Genomic DNA, 10,000 nt, shown 5'->3' with positions numbered 1-10,000 from the left:
CGAAGTTTAGATCTAACTCCCCACTTCCATCAAAATGCAGATGGGAAGACTGAAGAATTCTAAACAAAAATAATCGAAGAATTCCGAGGAAATGATCGAAAAATTGGATATACATACATTTATAATTGAGCGTCTCTCTCTCTCTCTCTCTCTCTCTCTCTCTCTCTCTCTCTCTCTCTCTCTCTCTCTCTCTCTCTCTCTCTCTATATATATATATGTATATATATATATATATATATATATATATATATATATATATATATGTATATATATATATATATATATATTCACATATCTACATATAAATATAATATATATAAATATATATACCTATGGCATATATATATGTATATATATGTATATATACTATATTTATACATATATATATATACACAGATGTATATAATATATATAAAAATATGTATATATATAAATATAAATATAAATATAAATATATATATATATATATATATATATATATATATATATATATATATATATATGTATATGTGTGCATATATAAAGAATTATATCATTATATATTTACACGCACATAGCTATCTATCTATCTATCTATCTATCTATATATATATATATATATATATATATATATATATATGAAGAGAGAGAGAGAGAGAGAGAGAGAGAGAGAGAGAGAGAGAGAGAGAGAGAGAGAGAGAGAGAGAGAGAGAGAGAGAGACCCTCTATTCATCACGGAGTCCCATTTCAACCCATCCCATATGTTCAATAGACTCAACATACCGTCCATATTCAACTTATATTTCTAAGAGATTTTCCAAACCAACTTTTCAACAAACTTGCAACATCGAACGGGTGGAGAAAGACCTGCAGTTGTTGCTATCACTAATTACCCCATTTGGACAAGCGGAGTATTGCTTGCCTTGAAAAATGCTATTTAAGAAAAACGATACAAAGTACTCAGTCTGGTTGAATAATCCCTAAGTACGTAAATCAAGAAATAGTGGGAAATTACAACGGATTTTTCCGTTCTAACTGTCAAAGTTTTTCTTTTTTAATTATTTGATAAATTAAACATTTTCTAACTGTGAAATACTAAAATTACTGGCTAGAACGCACCTTGAACTCAGTACACTGCCTCTACAACATATTCGACTCTCTCAAAAGGCTCAAATCAATAATTTGTTTTAATTATTTGATGAACAAATATTTTCTAACAGCCAAAAAGGTTTATTTTGCTCAATTATTTATTAAAACATTTTTTATCAATGTCAAAGAGGTTTTAAATATGATAAATAAATATTTTCTGACTGTCAAAAGAGGTTTCCTTATTTTGATTATTTGATGAAATAAAAGTTTTACAAGAACTAGCTCAGGATGTTAGTCACCTCAGAATTAATCGAATGCTTTCCACAAACAGCCAATAAGATAATAAATATGAGGGAAACTTATTTCACCAAGTTTCGTTTACAGAATATTTATCGATTAGCCTTCCCTATACTAAAACGCTGTCTGCTTCGCAGAAACTTCCAGAACGTTCTGGTTTTACAACCGGTAATAATGATATTTGTGAATGGACGACTTAGTAATGACCCTATCGAACAGTAACGCGCATGATAGGAGAGCAATTTATAAATAACGACAATTATAACGGTGACCTTGCAATGAAACATTTATCATTAACATTGCAAATATCCCATAAAAATCTACTGATTTAGTTTAGTGCACGCCACTAAGCCAATTAACATTAAATTGAATGCAGGTCACTAACCTAGTAGTCATACAGTTCAAAATCATCCACAACGAAATTAAAAAAAAAATTAAAAAAAGCTAAGAACAATTAAATGACAGAAATATTTTTCATTGGGAAATCAGTTTGACGATCTTCGTCGAAAACGATTGAGAATATTCAGATGGCTTTCGATGGCAGATGCTTTAGCTGAAAAACCTATATATCTTTAATAAATTTCTGCCTAACGTTCAATGCTCCTAATTCTAGCATTACAACTCCGAAAATAACTCCAAACTAGACACTTACCTTGTCTTCTACATCTGGGCACCAAAACAATGAGACCACAAGTCTCCATGTCCGGCAAGGATTCCCTGAAAACATGGAGAAAACAATAAGAATTAATTTCAAAATACTCAAGTGTCCATGTTTTATTCAGTCCCTTTGCATGTATGGAGATTGAATACTGGAAATTCATCCTATAACAATAATATAGTAGAGATAAGAGAGGGAAGGTGAATAACCAAATTAAATAGAGAACGTCCTGTAGAAGATACATCAATGAATTAGAATGGCGTTGAAAACTGAGACGTTTGAAGATACTATTGGGAGAATATTATCCTTGATGTTAGATTTGTTAACGGGAAAGTAAGAAATCAGGTGGAGGAAGCTAAGATGAAATAACTGTAGATTATTTGTGGAAAAATTGAGATTTATTAAAGCAGATTAAATAGATCAGAACTTGGGTGTGTTTTTCTTTTAGTATGGAGGCAAATGTGAGATGATATGGTGGTGAAAAAGAGGCAAAGTCTATAAGAGCTATAGAGCATAGAAAGGAAAAAGCAAAGAACAAAGTAACTGCAAAATAAATTGATAGAAACGTCCCTTCCTCGCAATCTGTTGGACCGGAGTTCCAGACCCGATAAAGCTCAATAATTTCTAGTAGTGTCTGTAACCTCACCATCCCGATGAGCTACAGATGGGGTGTTCGGGGTAGCCTGTGGGTCTACTTGCCGAGTCATCAGCAGCCATTGTCTGGCACTCCTTGGTCCTGGCCAAGGCCAATATATAGAGGTCGGTCGGACAGAACTGTCATCTTCCCGCCACTGGCTGACTGTGACGTCACTCCGGCTCCAAATGGTGATTCTCTGTTAGGCCGTGGCTTTGTATATTAAGGCATAATTGTTATTTCCTTTGAATTATTCTTCCTCTTGACTACTTAATTTGATACTTCCGTTATCAGAAAATTCTGAGAATGCCTAAACAATTTTATTGATAAAATAATATTACTGTAGACAGTACAGCAGTGTGAATTCATCAGTGAGAATTGAAGGAAACTCGGTTGTAGTTGTAACTTGTATTAATGAAAATAATATGTACACACTTAAATATAATCATAAATAAAAACTATTTACACATATCTAAATATTTAACTTTAAATATAAAAATTCATTGCTTGAACATTCTGAAATGTAAAAACTATTTAAACATATCTTAATATTTAACTTTAATTTTTTTCTGGCATCTCCCCGATCATTTTCAATTTTTGTCTTTCTTTTCTTAATTTTGATAGCATTATTTAAGTACCTTAGTCTAAAATATATAGATATATGGCTCTAGAATATTTTCTGTTCTTTTAATCACTACGTTTCTAATAATTTGCATAACATTTTCATTTAAAACACTTATGTATTCCTTTAATCTTGCATTTTCTTCCTTAACCTGTTTCATCTGTTCCCTTAATAGTTGTACTTAATTTTTTAGCTCTTCCTTATTATCATTTTCTATCACACATGGTTCATCTAAGTTTCCATTTTCTCCTATAGTGATTTCAATGGCACCATCTTGCTCTGCATTACACATTTCCTCCTCTTTACTGAATACCTCTTGCAAGGTTTGTCTCTGAATACGTTTCTTTGACCTCTCTTCTCTAGCTGTTGATGATTCCATCTGTGTTCTCTCCGGAACAAAATCAAATAAAGAGAGGATAAGATTTACCTTTTGACGAAATATATAACAAGGCAGAACACACAAACCCACATGGATGTATGATGTAATTCGTTCTCAAATTTTCAATTATATCGCCAAGGTAATCTCTTTCAATAAGAGAAAATAACAAATTTCGGAGGCAATGCAATTTTTAAGGTGGGATTTCCTTTACCTTCATTACATGAAATTAACTCACCTTTTGGTATATGTACAGATGGGACAGCGGTTTTCTTCAATAACCTCATATTTTTAGGGCTCTCAATATTCAGCAACCTTGATTTCATATCATCAATGTAGTCCTCTGGTGTAAAATAAGCTGAACACACCACTGCATGTTTTGGATTGATTTCATCAGACCGGCAACACACGTGTATCCACTTATCACAGAAAATTTTGTCTCTAGGAAACGTAAAATACTTAATACCATTGCCTTTTGTTTTTCTCTTGGTATTCAGACATCCATAAACAGAACAGTTATTTGGCATTGTTGGTTAGTGACTGCTTCTGTTGTAAATAGAGACAATATAGCTTTGGTTGTAACAAGGTAACTGACCGCTACGAAAGGTTTTGTATGACTGGGCAGGGTCAATTGTGGTGAAGGCCTTGATTGTGGCGAGCTTGACGAGTCCTGAAGGGTGAATCATGGATAATCCCCTGTCCGACCGACCTCTATATATTGGCCTTGGTCCTGGCTTTATGGAGAGGAGCTTGGGCGATGATCATATGCATATAAAGTCAGTTTCTATGACAATGCCCTGTTCCTGGCCTCTGCCATTCATGAGTGACCTTTAAACTCTCAAACTGTTTTTTCTCAAAACCACACAGGAGACTAAAATGAACAAAGGGAGATTGACATACTCTAAACTAGGCTGCCTACAGTTACTTGCATGTATTCTAGGTCCTTTTCGATTTCTTTCCCGAATATAAGGAAGAAACTAAGCGTGTAACTTATTCTTTATACACGCAGCAGGAAGCCGTTGTCTTATTCAAATAAAAATCGGTAATGTTTATTATTTCAATCCACCAATCATAAACAAATTTTAGACCGAAATATAGTGATTCTTTAATACAAAAATTCCTTAATTTTCAAATACAGTAGTTTCACTAGCAAGCACTTATACAGACAGACACAACAAAATATACATATATAATCTCGTTGGCATTGCGAAATTATAAATTCAAAATACCCAGTTTTCTCACATAAAAAATAAGCTAAAAAAAAAACGAACGAAAACAAAGAAACAAAACCAATAATAAAACAAGCGGCTACAACAGACAGCAAAAAAGTTACTTGCAAAAACATTTTGTAGAGCAAATCGTCAGACTCAATTTACAAATGGCAAAATCAAAGGCGAGTTCCTCTAACCTTTCGCTTCACAAACGTCAGTTCTTTACTCAAATATTTTACCGAAGTGACAGAAATTATTTGATTCCCAAAATGAAAAGATTCCTTCAAAACCTTCGTCCTTTGGGAAATCTTCGCCGAACACCGGAAACATCACCACAAGTGTGATGGTGACTCTTGAATTTAATCATTTCAAAGTGCATTTTCAGAGAGTCGTGCGCATGCGCGGGTACGCTGTGACATTCTCAGAGTCGTGTGAAAATGCGCGTAGGTATATGAGGATTTTCTTAATTGTTTTAATGTATTTGTATTTTTACCTTTCTGGTGACATCATTATAATCGGTATGGTTTTAAATTTTTCGTATTTTGGCATTTTAGTACTTTGGTTAGTTTTTCTTGAAATTTAATGGCAATTTTGGAATGATTTGCACATTACAAATCTTAACACTATTTATACTGGTGCTGCTAAAAATAGTAGTAACCAATAATAATAATCATCATATTAAACATAATATTAATAATCATAATAATAATAATCCATTCAATTCTGTAACTCAAAAGACCTAAATAAACATAATGGTTAACTCCATAATATTACAAAGGCTTTTAACGCGTAAACCTATGGCCCGGAGGTACAGCAAGGATCTTGTATAAATGTTATAAAATTTCATTTCTAAACGAGTAAATTTGAGCTTTTCCAAATAACTTACTTAGGTTTTTTTTTTCTTCTGTAAAATGGTAACGAATAAAATATTCATAATGTATTTAATTGAATAATTTTATGAATCTTATTATAACAAATATGAATAGTTAAATATGATTTCTTCCCCTATTTCTGTTTACTTGAGGAAATCAAATAGGAGTTGAGGTGAATCATAAGCACATGGATATAAAGTAAAATGTTTATATAATTATGATAATGATAATAATCATAATAGTAATAATAATAATAATAATAATAATAATAATAATAATAATTAAATGATGAACTAATTGTTACCTGAGTGATCAATGCAGCTGGAAATAAAAGCAGTTTTAATGTTGTTACCCTTCTTTAAAATAAAATTTTTACTTTCCTCACTGGGCTATTTTCCCTGTTGGCACTCCTAGGCTTATAGCAACCTGCTTTTCCAACTAGGGTTGTAGCTTACCAAGTAACAATATAATAATGCTAATAATAATAATAATATGTATATATATATATATGATAAATTTTGCACATTTTTACTTGTTTTTTCATATTCAAATAAGCCATATATATTTTTGATACATTAATGTCTGGATTCTCTTAACGACCTCGGGATCAGAGCCCCAGGCGAAATCACACAAAGACAAGAGCTTGGCTCCTGGTTCGATTCCCGGCCGGAGCCAAGTTCTTGTCTTTGTGTGATTTCGCCTGGGGCTCTGATCCCGAGGTCGTTAAGAGAATCCAGACATTAATGTATCAAAAATATATATGGCTTATTTGAATATATATATATATATATATATATATATATATATATATATATATATATATATATATATATATGCCTACACATGTAACACTATTCTTCTCCATCTTTTAAGCAATATAATTTCCTGGTCCTTAAGCCTCTTCCATTTCACTACCCCTCAAATAATATCAGTCTTATATTTTTTTAGATTATCTACTCCATTCTTTACACAAGACCAAACCATCTGAGAACACTGTAATCTCTCCTTTCACTCAAAATAACATCATTCCCTAATCTTTGTATCTCTACACTTACCGTTCTTTTAATTATAATTGCAACGTACTAACTGTAATGGCATCAACCTTTAAATTATCATTTGAACTCAGTGCGCATCCTTTACTTACATAAAGGAGAGTTGGTTTATATTTATATATATATATATATATATATATACATATATATATATATATGTATATATATATATATATATATATATATATATATATATATATATATATATATATATATATATATATATATATATATATGTATATATATATATATATATATGTATATATATATAATATATATATATATATATATATATATATATATATATATAGTCCCCAAACCACTCACTTTTCACAATTCACATATTCTGCCAATTTTCTATTTCACTATTCTGTTGTGTTTGAAATCATGAATCCTTATGAAACAACTGCTTCCATTCAACCACCATCCACATAAGCATTATTCATTAGTTACGTTAACCTTTGGGACTTATAGTCTTATTTACTTTTAATCTCAACTTTCTCTTCTTGCAAACACTGCCACACTTTTTTTGTGGACATTTATACCAAACAACTCTGCACCAGTCACTAATGTCCCTGTTGAGATACTAGAGAGTTATTGGGTCCTCTAACCAGTTAGAACTACTCTGGATCCTTCTCTAATCACGACTCATTTTTCCTTTACCTACACATATACTGAATAGTCTGGCCTATTTTCTACATATTCTCCTCTTACTTCAAAACTCTAAAAATTCTAATAAATTGTTCTTCGCTCAAGGCCTTAACTAATACACTGTACCATAGTTTCCAACTGTTTTGGGTTAGAGATCTCTTCACTGAGGATACACTCAGACACAACACTATTTGTTTCCGTGTTTTCTTTCCTCACTACTGGACTATTTTCCCTACTGGAGTAGCTGGCCTTGTAGCATCCTACTTTTCAAACTACGGTTATAGCTTAGCTAGTAAAAATAATAATAAACTATAAAGAATAAATTTTGATTTTTAAAAATACCTCGGTGTTCACATTTCATGACACCCGTCATCCATATGTGAACATATTGTGACACATTATTATCTACAAGTCCTTCAAGACCAAAGCCTCTTTCATTCCATCCTTTCAAACCCATCAGGGTATCCTTTCTAGCTTTACTTCCTCCAACCTGACACTTCAGCATTTCACAGTCTCTTCACCAGCCTTTAACTCTCCATTCTTCCTTTAGGAGCGAACCATCTCAAAACATTCTGACTCATTCTTTTACTTGCTCTAGACTTCAAAACAATTTGTGGGTTTGTCATAATGTCTTACTCTTTTGTTTCTTGTTTCATTATACATAACAGGTAAACAAGACATATGAGAATAAAGGAAAACCTAAGTTTATTCATATGACATGAAGATCAATGTCATTTACCAAATTCTAGAACAATTATTAGAATTGACAACGCGCATGCAAACAAAAACACGGAAGCTCTTCCCAAAATATAGAAAAACTGGTATTAAATTCTCGTTATGACATGAATGTTTTAATAAGTAACTAGACTGTAGATAAGAAAGAAGGGTGGAGGAGGAGGAGGAGGAGGAGGAGGAGGAGGAGGAGGAAGAGGAAGAGGAAGAGGAAGAGGAAGAGAGAGAGAGAGAGAGAGAGAGAGAGAGAGAGAGAGAGAGAGAGAGAGAGAGAGAGAGAGAGAGAGAGAGAGAGAGAGAACAGATCGATACTTTACGTGTCCCATAAGCTAAAAAAGGATATTGTCTATTTGAAAAAAAAATCAGTTATTCCTATCATATTTAATAAATGAGAGAGAGAGAGAGAGAGAGAGAGAGAGAGAGAGAGAGAGAGAGAGAGAGAGAGAGAGAGAGAGAGAGAGAGAGAGAGAGAGAGAATAGATTGATATTTTACGTGTCCCATACCTAAAACGGATATAGTCTATTTGCAAAATAATAGTTATTCCTATCATACTTAATATTTGTGAGAGAGTAACACCTGTCAGCATACAAGTATCACCTGTCAAGCAACATGTAACACCTGTCGGCATACAAGTATCACCTGTCAACCAACGAGTAACACCAGTCGCCTTACAGGCATCACCTGTCAACCAACAAGTAACACCTGTCAGCATACAAGTATCACCTGACAACCAACACGTAACACCTGTCGGCATACAAGCATCACCTGTCAACCTACAAGTAACACTTGTCGGCCTACAAGTAACACAATAACGCAACATTTTAGCTTTTCTAATTAGGTAGTTAAGCAGGTCTTTCACCTATGAAATTCTACTCATTTCCCTAATTTCCAATAGTTCCATTTGTCATCCTTTTATCCTCAAAGATGCTGACCTAAGGATTCATGTGGTCAACCATTCACTACCGACTATATTTCATCTTCAAACATCGCATTCGAGTCTGACAGTGTCATGACAGAAGTCAAGAAAAACAATGGAATCTTGAGACCAACTTCCTCTCCAAAAACAACGCAATACAAAGCCTCCTTTATTGAACTTCATATCTGTTCCATGTGAACTCTTCTTTCCATCCGTGCGAGGCCATCTCATCCCTCCAAAGTTTGACTCTTATAAGTTTTCTTCAGGAGTCCGATTATCATTTCCATTCGACATCATATCAGACTGGATACAAGTTCGACGACGCTTGGATGATAGCTAGCTTTGTTTACTCTCTCTCTCTCTCTCTCTCTCTCTCTCTCTCTCTCTCTCTCTCTCTCTCTCTCTCTCTCTCTCTCTCTCTCTCTCTCTCTCTCTCTCTCTCTCTCTCTCTGAGAGAATCTCGACACATTGTAGAGATACATGTATTGACACGATGTAAAATGTGCATACACATACATTATATATATATATATATATATATATATATATATATATATATATATATATATATATATGTGTGTGTGTGTGTGGGGGGGGGGGTAAATATCAACCACAATAGCACATAAAATCTAATTCTACCTTTGGGAATGCTTATCATCTGGAATTCATATATGATAAAAACTCGTGGCTGGACAGAGTTTCGAACCTAAGCCTCTTAGCCGAAACCAAACCCGCGAGGACCCTACCAATCAAACTATCAAGAGAGATATAAGTTTATGACAAGTAAATGTTCTTGTTGAATTCAGGAATCTGTTCTTAGACTTGAAATAAACCCATCTCAACCATGATAGCTCATCTGTGAGTTTGCGACACGTGGTTATTTATGATGAGTACATATGACTAACACTAG

At 33.2% G+C, this 10,000-nt stretch overlaps 1 long non-coding RNA gene across 2 annotated transcripts in view; it reads right to left on the bottom strand.

Annotated features, from left to right (window-relative positions):
- The window catches only part of LOC137625013 (uncharacterized), a 153,961-nt gene that overhangs the window by 40,645 nt on the left and 103,316 nt on the right, over positions 1 to 10,000 (bottom strand). The window contains exon 1 of one of the 2 annotated variants that reach the window (XR_011040798.1): positions 2,018 to 2,090. The exons of the other annotated variant lie outside the window; for it this stretch is intronic. This is a non-coding gene — a long non-coding RNA (uncharacterized lncRNA). Of the gene's footprint in view, positions 1 to 2,017; positions 2,091 to 10,000 lie in introns of those variants that run through there. 2 annotated transcript variants of the gene reach the window in all.

This window comes from Palaemon carinicauda, chromosome 31 (genome assembly GCF_036898095.1).
Source record: "Palaemon carinicauda isolate YSFRI2023 chromosome 31, ASM3689809v2, whole genome shotgun sequence".
NCBI lineage: Eukaryota > Metazoa > Arthropoda > Malacostraca > Decapoda > Palaemonidae > Palaemon > Palaemon carinicauda.
This window is presented reverse-complemented; position numbering and strand designations above follow the sequence as displayed.